Source organism: Microtus oregoni, unplaced genomic scaffold (assembly GCF_018167655.1).
Source record: "Microtus oregoni isolate MIOR12 unplaced genomic scaffold, Mior012 000030F_ref0000283, whole genome shotgun sequence".
Taxonomy (NCBI): Eukaryota; Metazoa; Chordata; class Mammalia; order Rodentia; family Cricetidae; genus Microtus; species Microtus oregoni.
This window is the reverse complement of record NW_024543089.1, coordinates 11,087,162-11,100,127: the sequence shown is the minus strand read 5'-3', so window position 1 is coordinate 11,100,127 and position 12,966 is coordinate 11,087,162.

Here is a 12,966-nt window from a genome sequence, read left to right as displayed (position 1 = left end):
CCCAGCTACTGAAGTGTAGTACTCAGGGACACTGACTACATGTGACACTGTTACAAATGCGGAATCTCTGGTCTTACCCGAGTTCCCTAAGTCGGTACCTTCGGCTGTATGAGACCCCTGGGTCCGTGGATGTGAGGTGCCTCAGCTGTTAAATTGTTTGTTATGGCAAGCCTGGCGACCTTGAGTTCCATTCCTAGTGGAAGGAAAGAGCTGTCTACAAAGCTCTCCTATGAGCCCACATTTACTCACGGGGACACATGTCCCCCCATAATAATAGTAATAAAATAATTTTAAAAGTCCCATATCTCTATGCTTGTTAAAATTAAAGGTGTGCTAACTGCCATGATATCTTGCATCTGGATTCTACTCATCTATTCTATAAAAGTGATTTTTAAAAAGCGTGTGTATGTGCGTGTTGGTGTGTGTGTAGTGTGTCTAATGTGTGTGAGTGTGGTGCCTGTCCATACCCTCGCATGTGTGTGGAGGTCAGAGGATGGGTTTTTGGTTATCACCCTGTCCCAACTTGCCAGAAGTGCTGGGATTACAGACTACATGACTGGCTTTATTTGGGCTCTGGGCATCTGAACTCGAACTCACACTTACATGGAAAGACATTTACCCAAACCCTTGGGCCATAGCAGGCTCACCTATCTGGAAAGCTTGTTCAGATGTAGGTACTGATTCAGGGAATTTGGGGTAGGACCAGAATTGTGTGTGTGTGTAGTGTGTGTGATGTGTGCACTGGCAATAATAAAGTCAGTGTTATTGATTCATCTACTTCACTTAAGTAACATGGGCATCCATCACTTTTCTGAGGCATTGATGAGTTACATCAAGTGTCACCTTGACTCGTAAGTTTTCAAGGACAGTAGACCTATCTTATCTATTTATTCTCTTGGGTGTATAACTATGGTAGAATTGATAGATGAAATAGTGAAGGGTGTATATGGATGTGGGTTCCATCCGGTTGGGTTACATCAATGCCCTACCAGTAAACCGAACCCTCATTCTGGTATGTATTTCATACTGGCAAACGCTGCACCACTGCCCCTGCCCTCCTTGCTCTGGGAGGCACTGAGATATTTCTGAAGTCATGAGACCAAATAAACCTTTGTTGCCCTAAGTTGTTTCTGTGAGGGGCTTTTGTTACAGGGATGCAGGAATCACAAGTACAACCCTTCTGTTTGAAAATGAAAATTGCTGGTGGGGGGAGTGTTTCCAAGTTTCCTGTTGTTGCAAAGAATACCTCTTTTTCTTTTTGAAATGAAATATTCACTGGGCAGGTTTAAAAGCAGATTAGATACTGCGGAAGAAAAGATCTGTGCTCGGAAAGAAAAGAAGTACGGAGAGAAAACCCAGGAGAACAAAACACAGAGGCGTCGTGATGGCAGGCACCACAGCATCCACACTAACTAACGTGGCTCTGCAGTCCTGGGGCAAAGAAACTTCTAAATCTGATAAAAAGTATCAGTCATATCCAAGAAAGTCAGCAAACCTGAAACTAGACAAAAGAACACCAATCAATGGATACTCAAATGCACAAAAAAAAAAGACAAAAATCAAGTAGACTGAGAAGAGTCATATTTAAGGAGGGGGTGAGAACTGCTATTGGCTTCTTTAGGAACCATCAAACACCCACCCACACACATACAAACCAGAACAAAACATGTAACAAAGGTTTTCAGAGGTGGAATCAGTGACAGACTCCTAAAATTCTTTACTTACACAGTGTAGCTTTGAAAATAAAGACATCTTCCGACAAAGAGAAGCCCAAAGAAATTGCTCCCAACACTTCAAGGACCGCCATAGGAAGTTCTGTGGAGAAAGGGGAACAATGTTAGATTGATCTGAATATATTCAAAGGAGTGAAGAACATAAGAATTAGTAATGCTTTGATGTAAAGTTTCAAAACCAAGTCAAATTCTGCGATTATAGCCCAGAAGAGAGAAAGTTAATAAAATAATGATGATGATGACAACGATGATATAGCCAATAGCATTTATGCACATTGAATTGTATTGTGAACAAGAATTCCTGGAAAGAAGCTGTGTCTACAAAGGCTGACTGGCCGATTAAAATTCCACGACTATGGAGAGGTTGGATTGTTACAGGTCTGGAAGCCAGTTATTATATATTTTGGGTTATCTTTAGCCCTTAAAGAGTTATTTCTTGCTTGCCTCTGGTAGCATTCTGATATCTGGATAGAAATTTTTAGAATCTGTTAATCTAACAAAACTCTCTCCTGGACCAATCAAAGTGCAACTTAGAATGCTACCAGACAGCCTCTGAACCTGTGCCTGAGATTTCTCCACCTAGCTATGATCTGCTTCGCTAATATTTCCACCAATGTGTTTTTAAAAAATGGCTTGATATCCTACTTGCTTTGTTACTGTAAAAATTTCATGAACCAGCTTCCATCGAATTTGGGGAAATTTAAGTTAGTGACTCCAGACCGTGATTATTCATATTTGGTCTCAGAATAAACCATGTTTATTTCCTTAAAAACAAACAACCAAGCAGGAATTTGTGACGTCTAAGGAAATGTACAGACATTTCATTTGGCTTTTAAGTTTGTTTGAGACATACTAACGAAAAATGCTGTATTAGGAGGAGTCTTAGGTGCAGCAACGCATGAGAATAAGATAATCTAGTCATATGAACCCTTAAAAGCAGAAATCTTTAATGCCAGAGACACATCAGAAGATTAAGCCAAAACAACTGGGAGAATCTGAGAGATGTAAGTCACCATTACCAGGAAGCAACTAGGCAGAATCTTAGTCAAATCTGTGAGTAACTATATCCAGCCAACAACCTGAGAAACTTGGAAAACTCATTCCAGCATCCTACTGATCTCCTAATTTTAACCGTAGGAGACTCTAAACAGAGCATTCATCTGAACCACGCTCTGTTGGATTTCTTACCTTCTGTTTTTGTCAGTGTTCTGTTCCTGTGAAGAGACACCACAGCCACAGCAACTCTTAGAAAAGAAAGCATTTTGCTGGGGCTGGGTTACAGTTAGTTTCTGAGGGTTGGTTCATTATTAGCAAGAGAGGGAGTGGTGTCTTGCAGGCAGGCTTTGGAGCAGTAGCTGAGAGTTCTACATCTCCATCCTCAGGAAGGAAGAGAGATCCTGGCTTGGGTTTTTGAAAACCTCAAAGCCTACCTGCAGTGACAGTCCTCCAACAATGCCACACATCTTAATCCTTTTAAATATGCCACTCCCTGGTAACCAAGCATTCAGATCTCAGCATATAGGAGCCATTCTTCTTCAAACCACCATGCCTATCCATCCATGAAGCCATAGGTGGATATGGTCTTAGGCCACAAACGTGCCTTAATTTGTTGCGGCAGTGTTATGAAATTGACACACTGAATATGTGAAGTTTTACAGGAGTTTGGACTTTGTTATGAGTGGTTATTTTAGTGCCATTCAGTTCCATCCATGCCAAATTTGTTGTTAAATCAGTTTCTAAATGCTTATAGTTGTCCCACCCTTGGAAAATGGCCTTCGGCATCTCTGTTATATGTTGCAGATGTTCAAGAAAGATTCTCTGTCTGAGTTGACTCACACTAAGACGACTCCCATTCCTGTGAGTTCCAGTGAACGTTCAACCACTAGTCTTCAGGGTGTTCTTTCTCTCTTGGTTACTTTCCCCCAGCACTCTGGGGTCTTGCCCTACACATGCCCAGCTTCATCTTCAGCCAAAGACTTATGGAAAATTTTGAAACACTTCTATGTCTAGGTCTCTCTTTCTAACACTATCCGTTACAAATTCCAGTCACATCATCGTCTCCAAATGTGATCTCTTTCTCCTTGCTGCAGCTTGGCCTTTCTGCACACAGTCTGAAAATACCTCTAGGCACAGAAACCAGGGACACCGTGGGCCTCATCCCATTTGCCTTCCTTTCTATTAAAAGCTACATGCTGTATAATCCATGGTCTGGCCTTTAAAAATAGGCATTTTGTATACTGTGGCTAGCTTTCTTTTACGAGCTATTCTGGTGCCCCTTATTTCATCCTGGCTGGAATCCTTGGTGTTATGTCTGCAGATCTTTCATCTGGTTTCTCAGTGTATTCTTCAAAGAGTTTTCCGAGACAAATGCAGATGGCATCCTCCCCTAGAAACTCCTGATGGCTTTGTGCCTTTCTCCAAACAGGAATGAATATTTTCATCTATTTAGCGTTTAGACAGTTGCAAGTCGGTTTCCACTTTATATTTTTGATAAGATCTCATTTATTTATTGAATAGTGATCTTTTGTTTTAAGTAATAAAACTTGATTGAGGTGGTGGTTCAGTCCTCCCATTCCAAGGGAGGGAGCCACACTGTAGGAAATAGCAGAGAAACCACATTGCCCTCCCCACCCCCCGCCAATATATATAGGAGCCCTCCCTCCAAAACATTGCTCTTCAGTTCTCCTTAATCCAAGAGGCAGACACAGAGGGACCTGAGTGGTCATCTTTACATATAGTCCTTTCAAAACTAGGAATGCAGGCTTGAAGGTAGATCCGTGGGTAAAGAGCTTGCTGCTCAAATGGATTTGAATTCTTGGAAGTCACATAAGAGACCAGCTAGGTAACACATATCTGTAATCATTCTATGGCAAGATGGAGGCAGACACGGGAATTCCTGGAAGTACGTGAATTGCCTCTTCTGCTGTATGCAGTGAGTGTGAGGGATAGACTGCCTCAAACAGGGTGGACAGCAAGGACAGCAAGGACTTTGACCTCCACAGTATACTATGGCACATGTGCGCACCACACCCACACACATACACACAAACATATATACATACACAAAGATAATAAGATCCTCAAATTACTGACACAGAAAAGTGCAAATCTGTAATATAAACAAAGATTATCTCTGTAATTAGGCTTGATCTAAAATAGACATTACCCTGAATTTGGGTTTAGAATAGCTATGAGTCATTTGATATACAAGGAACAAACCCCCAAATTAACAATATCTGAATCAAGTAAGTGCTTATTTGTGTGTCTGAGCAAGATCAACAGGGCCAGTGTCCTCACGGTTGTCATTGTCAACCTGTGTGCTTTGCTTCCTTTCTAGTTAGGCGCTGCGTTTCCCTCCAGGAGAGGAAATAGGGATGAACAATGTGGGAAAGGTCTGAGGGTAAGCCACGTCTCTCCTTTCGGTCAGGAAGCAAGACATTATCTACGAGACCACAGTAGATACATGTTTACTTGTTTATGGAGAATCTACTGGTAACAGGTTTGAGAAAAATGGGTCTTTTTTGTTTTCTGGCTTCCAAGACAAAAAAGTGAGAGAAGTAGATGTGTAAATAAGCCAGCAGTGCCACTGGAGAGGACATCGTTTTCTTTCCTGAGCATTTCTTGTGTCTGTGCGATAGTAAAAAAATCATCTCCACTCGTTAGTAAAGTTCAGCCCACATGAATTCTTGCTACTAACAAGCTGATATTTCTTTCTTGTTCTTGCTTTCAGAATCCCCACAGCTTCACTAATGTATAACTGTGATGTTTTCTTCTAACGGGTTCTACTTCTAAAGTACAGAACAATATACTCAACATTTTCATTCATAGATGTCCATCTATGCTAGCTAGTTTTGTGTCAACTTGATACAAACTGTAGTCTGAGAGGAGGAAACCTTGACTAACAAAGTTCTTCCATAAGATCAGGCTGTTACCAAACCTGTAGACATTTTCCTAATTAGGGATCGATGGGTAGTACCACCTCTAGGCTGGTGGTCTTGGGTTCTATAACAAAGCAGGCCTAGCAAGCCAGCATGCAACATCAGCTCCTGCGTCCAAGTTCTTGTCCCATTTGAGTTCTTGCCCGGACTTCCTTTGATGGCAAGCAGTGATGTGGCAGTGTATAAATCAAATAAACCAACTTGTTTTTAGTCATGGTGTTACATCACAGCAATAGTAGCCCTTACTAAGACAACATCGTTGCTTGTCTTTATATACTATCCCATTTTCTCCTATAGGAAGCTGACACCTGCAGCCCCAGACTTAGAACCTTCTCGTAACATGCCTCTTAAAACCAAGGAAACCCACAATGTCTGCAAAGTAAGTTGCATCTTATTTCTGTCTCTTCATCTTTTCTCTAGTGCCTTCACCTTTATAATTCACTATAGTGGCTTGATATATTATTTTTTCCCCTTGAGATATTAATGGACACATTGTAAAAGGATTCTGTGGGTTAGCTTGAGTTCTTCTGTGCTGTGACATCTTGAGAAATACTTGGTTATTGGCTGGGGCAAAGGAGATGAGAGATCTAGAGTAGCCAATGGTACTTATTGCAAAGCTAGCTGTGGCCAGCCGAGCGACAGAAACATAACAGACGTTTGCTGCAGAAGCACTGACTTGTGCTTTATCATGCAACATTACATTAATCATGACACTAATTACAACAGTCAGACTTTGAATTCATGAGCTCACCCCTGAATCAGTTACAAGGGCTACTACTTAATTGTCTGGTCTCAGAAATGGGGAAAAATTTGCTCTCTTAATATAGGAAAAGAATTTCCCCAGAGGAAACTGGAAGTTGGTTACCAGAAGAAGGGAGTTGGTTTAAACATAAGTTGTGGGCTGTGGAGATGACTCAGTTGGTAACAGTGTGTGGCAACACACATGCACACGCATGCGCACACATGCACACACACACACACACACACCAAACAAAACAAAACAAAACAAAACAAAACCAAAAAAACTAAGTGGTAAAGAAATCATAAAGCGTTGGCATTCTCTACATTGCTCAGTTTCAAACAGATGTCTCTAAGAATTATGTTTCTAATTTGCATTTACTTTTATACTTGTTTAATACCTTAGAGTTTGCTCTTGTACCATTGGGATTGGGCTTCACCATGCTTAATACAAGATGCCAAATAACATTTGGCCCAGAAAGATGGGGTTTTAATTTCTTTCCTTCATTGTTTAGATGTAGGGGGTCTGGTCCATAAAGTTCTCAGACATGAATGGTGCCTCCAATTTTCTCTCTCAGACGTGGGGCTCATTTTGTGTGCATTGCAAATAACAATGAGTAGGAGACGGGGGGAGAGAACATAAAGAATAGATAGCAGTTGTCTTTTTAGACTATAACCTGGAAGCCCCCCCTGCCAATTTTCTGCAGTGAGGGCGGGACTGGAGAACCATGTCTTCCTTCCAGCTGAAAATCATAGCTTCTACATGACAATCATGTAGGCTGCTTCAGTGCTCCATAAAGGTCTTGGCTGAATGTGGGGGTGAATGCATTGCGTGTTACACAGTAAAATTAGCTGAAGACCTGATCTTAGACCCAGTACCAGCTTAAAGAATGTGTTTGAGGTTAAAATATGTATTTAAACTTCTTTCCTTTTTTAATAAACAGAAAATCAATAACTGTTTTAGGATTCTTTTTGATTTCCACTCAGATTGAATTGTGGTGGGCTTATTTAGTTTTGTTCATCTATTTTCCAAGTGCCTAATCCTTTTCAAGTGCTGCTCAACTGGAATCCTTAATTCTAAAGAAAATATCACTCTTAAAATTATGAATTTTCATAATCTTCGGCAAGCACCCCTTCGAAAGATTGGGTTACAAATATTTGCATTCAAGGGATTTGGTGTCGAATGCTGACATTATGGGTAATCTGTATGCGGATTCTCTGTCCCCTTAAGAGCACATCAAGCACTTTTCTAGCCTGAGGATAAATTCTGTGTGGCATTTCTAGAAGAAGACTGGGAGTTAACTACCAAGATATTGATTTTTTTTCTCCCACAGTAGACCAAATGCAGCCATTAGTAATGCACACAGTTCTCACCATTGAAATCAAGGCGATAAAAGGAAAGTTTGCCTTCAATGTCTGAAGTCAGGGAAGTCCTGCTTTGTAGCACTGTACCAGAGCTTGGCTTTGCTTGCCCGTGATATAAATATCAAACATCTGGCTGTGGAGTATGTAAGCCAGAAATTCAAATTCAGACATAAAATAGACTCTGCTGCTGTTATGTGCCTTGAGTTAGATATAAAATTCAAGGTTTCATTGTGATTCAGAAAAGTTTATGGCTGAGAGAAGATACCTTTCAGGAAAAGTGAGAAAGAAGACTATATTGTTTTATTTTATTATAAATCCTTTTCCCAACCCCCCTGTTCCTCCCACCCTCTTTGTGTAAGTACAGTTGTATTCTGGTGTGTGTGTGTGTGGAGGTCAGAGGAAAACAAACACTCAGGAGTAGGTTCTCTCTTTCCACCATGGGATCTGAGGATTTCACCCAGGCCATCACACTTGAATGTTCAATGAGCATGTGGGATTATGCCGAGAACTGGAAGGGAAGTAGAATAGGTCAAGTCTCATGATGGCTTGAGTTTAAATAGTGAATACATACATACTCAGGATGAGGCTGATACTGTGGAGAGCATGTCACTTACCACCAGGCTTTCTATTGTATTTATGGTATTAGAGTTAATTAAAAGCTTGTCTAAAAATAGTTTATCTAGAAAACTCAAGGGAAAGCAGTGACAAGTTTCGGTGGGTTAGCTCTGTTAGTCCAGTTGTTGCTGAGAGTCTTTGGGTTCAGTCCCCTGGAGCAACGTGAACTGGGCATGGTGGCACTTGTCTATAGCCTAGCACTTAGGAAGTCGGGATAGGATCAAGAGTTGAGGATCATCCTTACAGGTAGTTCAAGGCCAGCCCGCACTTACAAAACCAGTAATACTGAGCAGATACTGACTTCTGACAGAATAGCAGATGGATAAACGTAATTTAAACTTCATCTCAAGCACACTTATGCCCAACTGTCCCTCTTTTCCTCCCGTTGTTGCTTAAGAATGATGAAATCTACTTCTGATCACCAAGTTCTCTCCCAGTGTGTGACAACTGCTTTGGGTTTGCTGTGTATGATCACCGGGTGGAGTTTACTAGATTTAAACACATGCAAACTTATTATTTTAGTGACTGTTCTTGTATGTATTTATGAGGAAAACAAAATAGAAGATTACTTTTATAAACGAGGAAATATTAATAAAGCCAACTGCTCTGTCTAAACCAAATGGTATTTTAGATTTTTTAGGACCTTTCTTCTAAAGTGGTCACAATGATGCGCATGTGAGTCCCACTGATACCCAGGGTCATAGGTCATCTACAGCTCATATTTGTGACACTAAAGAGTGACTTCCAGTGACAGCTCCATGGTGACAGAAATGAACATGACCTCAAGTGCAGTGACTGTGCCATCAATCATGAAAGGCATATTTATTTGCTACCTTTCTGTTAAGTGCTCTCTGTTCTGTACTGAGTCACTGGAGTGCCCACTAGGATAGCTTCTGGAAATCCAGGCTCACTAGACTTCCATTGGGATCGTTAGAAAAATGTAGTACAGTAGGGAGATGAAGTGGGTAAATTCCTTGCTGTCAAGTAGAGCACCAAGTTCCATGTGCAGAACACTCTCACAAAAATAAGATAAATATTTAAAAAATATTAAGGTGGATGGTTTCTAAGATTGGTTTCTGACATCCGTATGCACAAAAAATGTGCAACACACACACACTACAAAAGAACAAAACAGAAGACTGTAGGGCAGGAAATGCCTAGAGGGCTGCATTGCGTGTGCCTCTCCACTTAAATTTTTTGCAGCTATTTTCACACCAACCAGGGGGCGACCTATGGTGGCCAGATGTATAGTTAAGGTACAAGGGGAAATGAGACATATATATGTGGTCCTCTGTGGCTTAAAGGCTCCCGCCTCCAATGGGAGCATCCATCTCTTGTAACAATGTTTGAGGCTTCGTTTTCAGAGTCTCTGTACTGAGCCTGACTGTACTCTGGAATCTTACCCAGAAGTCCCCAAACTATGGTTTTCTACCAGCTTCTATTAGCTTATAGTTTTTCTCCTGCCAGATGTAATTTGTTGTTGTTGTTTTTTTTAATCATAAGAAGTACTGCCATTGCCACCTCTCCCATCCTAACATTTTAAGGTTTCTAGGAAACAATGCTAGAAAAGTAAGGCCAAGTTTGTTTGTAAAACCAAATGGTTCAGTTTGTCCATGCTTTACTTGCAGGTGTCTAGCTTCTTTTATACTTTTAAGGCTGCTCCTAAGGCTCAGCAGAACTCTGGGCCTTGTTAAAAATGTAGTGGGTGACATTTAATTTTACAGTTAGCAAGAACATTTTCCAATCGTTTTATCTTATAAACAAAATCCTCTTACATTGTATTTTGTATTTACCATTATGGGTAGAGAAAGAATGACTTCTTAGCACTTGCACACTGGCATAGATCAAACATGGCAGAGAATACAATGTCACTATAACAGTTCCCACTGAGTTAAAGTGTTGTCTGCAGTGATACAGCTCCCTGCACCATCCCATCCTGACTTCACCTCCATCTGAAAGGGTGCAGATGAGGCTGGGTCTCTTTAGGCTCACAGATCTCCCTCAGTTTAGCTTTTCTTCTTTAAAGGAGGAAAGATTTGTTTGATTTCTCATTCCAAAGGTATGCTGGCAGGTATGCTGGCAGACGTGTGTGGTCATGTTGCATACACAGCCAGGAAGCAGAAAGGGGTGACTGCTTGTGCATAGCTTGCATTCTCCTTTTTTTTTGTTAGCAAGTGCTTGTACCAGCGTAAATGAATGCAGACAGATTGTAATAATATATACAGCTTTAATGGGGAAATAGACTTACAGAACCATAGGTTCCCGCGGAGAACAGGAAAACAGAAGGGGCGGCGGGCTCACACTCCCCAGATTTATATGTAAACATTAGCCCAAGGCGAACATGCCCCCTAAGAGGCATCCCTACATCTCCCCCTTTTGTCTAAATAAGACAGAACTAAACCAAATACAATTATATACAATAATAACAAATAATAAATGTAACAAACAATATGGAGAACAAAAGTTTTGTTAAACATTTTATCTTAAGGAGTCTAAATAATGTAGAGAGTAACTATAATTATATAATCTTTAACTCCGTCAAAGATCTGAGAAGGGAATAAATATTATTTAATAAACGAGAGATATCCAAAATGTGTAACAAATGACAGAGACAACTGACTACCTGGGCAATCACTCAAAGTCTTGTTTGCAATGTTGAGTCAATCAACTTTGGCTAAGGCCTAACATAATTGACATACCATTATTAAAGGCAAGGAACTTTTTTTTTAGAACTATCCTACCCTGTTTTGGCAAGATAAGACAATCTTGTTTTATCCACTTATGGATATTTTGTATCTTTGTCAGTAGTTGAGGTATGTGTTTTTCTTAACCCAAAGGCCAGTTTTGCCAAGAAGACAAGCTCCCAGTGGAGTGTATTTGGTGCTCAACGTTCTTTCGGGAGTAGAATGGTGTCGCCAGGAGTGATTGTGTCTCGTTGGCACAGAGTTTTAGGTTAGATTAAGAAGATTCTAGGTTAGATTAAAGGCCATTTTTTACAGCTCTTTGAAGAGGCTGAAGATTATACTATCTATACTAAATATAATCTCTATCTAAAAATAAATATGACAAACATATAATTTTCAATACCTATCTAACTTGAAGACTAAGAGAATAAACAACTGTGCAATATATGAAGACAGTGATCTTTAACTGTAAACAATGTCATTACATATCAAATGTAAACAATGTTATTATATAAATAGTATTAGAGGTAGAAATGTACATTGTAATATGGTACATGTATCAATAAAATATAGACAAAGTTATAAGCATACTCTTATACAAAAATAGAGGTAGGAACATTCACATTTAATATTTAATATATCAATATACAAGAAACAGTACCAATACAATTTTCTAAAAACAGTAATTTACAAATACCAATCATCCCATCAAAACAGTTAATCCCCCCCCCCCATTTTTTCTTGAAAATACGTTTTCCTGCCAGTGGTGGCAAAAGAAATGCACCTGAGTCCACGTGGCCTAAGTCAGGGCTGGTCTGAAACAATTAACTCAAAACCAAAAGTTTAGTAGACTGTGTACTGTGTGAATTAGAGCAGACACCAGGCTGATAAATAGCAACTGGGGGGAGGGCCAGGAAGCCTGGCAGAGCCAAGGCCGGACTAAGCCACCCACGGGAAGGGGACACAGAGCAGTCACGTGCGCAGAGTGGCGTTGTGTACTGATCATGCTGTTACAGAGGCGCTTGTACCACTGTTGGGCAGGGCAGGGCGCATAGACTCATGGTGCGGGGCCAATTCAACTATCGTCAAACCACCAGAACTAAGTTGCCCATTAGGAGTCTCGTTTGCCGACTTTCTAGCAAGCGCCAGGAAAAATCGAGTCGCTGTAGATGTTCAGTGACTCAGAATCTCAGTTGCTTCTGCCGCTGTAGTCGGGCAGAGTGAACCGGCAAGGAGCTGTGCTGAGAGGGTACAATCTGTACGGAGTGAGAGGCCTCCGAAGGGGGCACTGGCTCCTAGCGGTCACCCCCAGGAGGCTCTGATTCGGGGCGGGTATCCGCAAAGCCCACGTTGGGCGCCAAGTGTACTGGCGTAAATGAATGCAGACAGATTGTAATAATATATACAGCTTTAATGGGGAAATAGACTTATAGAACCACAGGTTCCCATGGAGAACAGGAAAACAGAAGGGGCAGCGGGCTCATGCTCTCTAGATTTATATGTAAACATTAGCCCAAGGCGAATATGCCCCCTAAGGGGGTTGGGCTATCCCTACAAATGCTGTATATGAGAAGCCTATGAAATTTACATACATTTACATAATTTATTTCCATCATATTCTCCTCTGCCCCATTACTTCCTTTTGTGCTCTTCTCACTCCCACCTAGTCCCCTGCTCTATTTAAGGAGCCCCACTTCTATCTACATTGTGTGTGTGCGTGTGTGTGTGTGTGTGTGTGTGTTGTCTCCCAGTGAGTTTCATTAGGGTTCTGTATAGGACTGTGGGTAGAGGTGTGTTGTAGGTGTATGTTCCCTTGATTTCTGACTCCACCACTGAAGAGAATGTTTTTTCCTCCCCTAGCAGTCACAGCCTTAGAAAGAGATGTGACCTTTG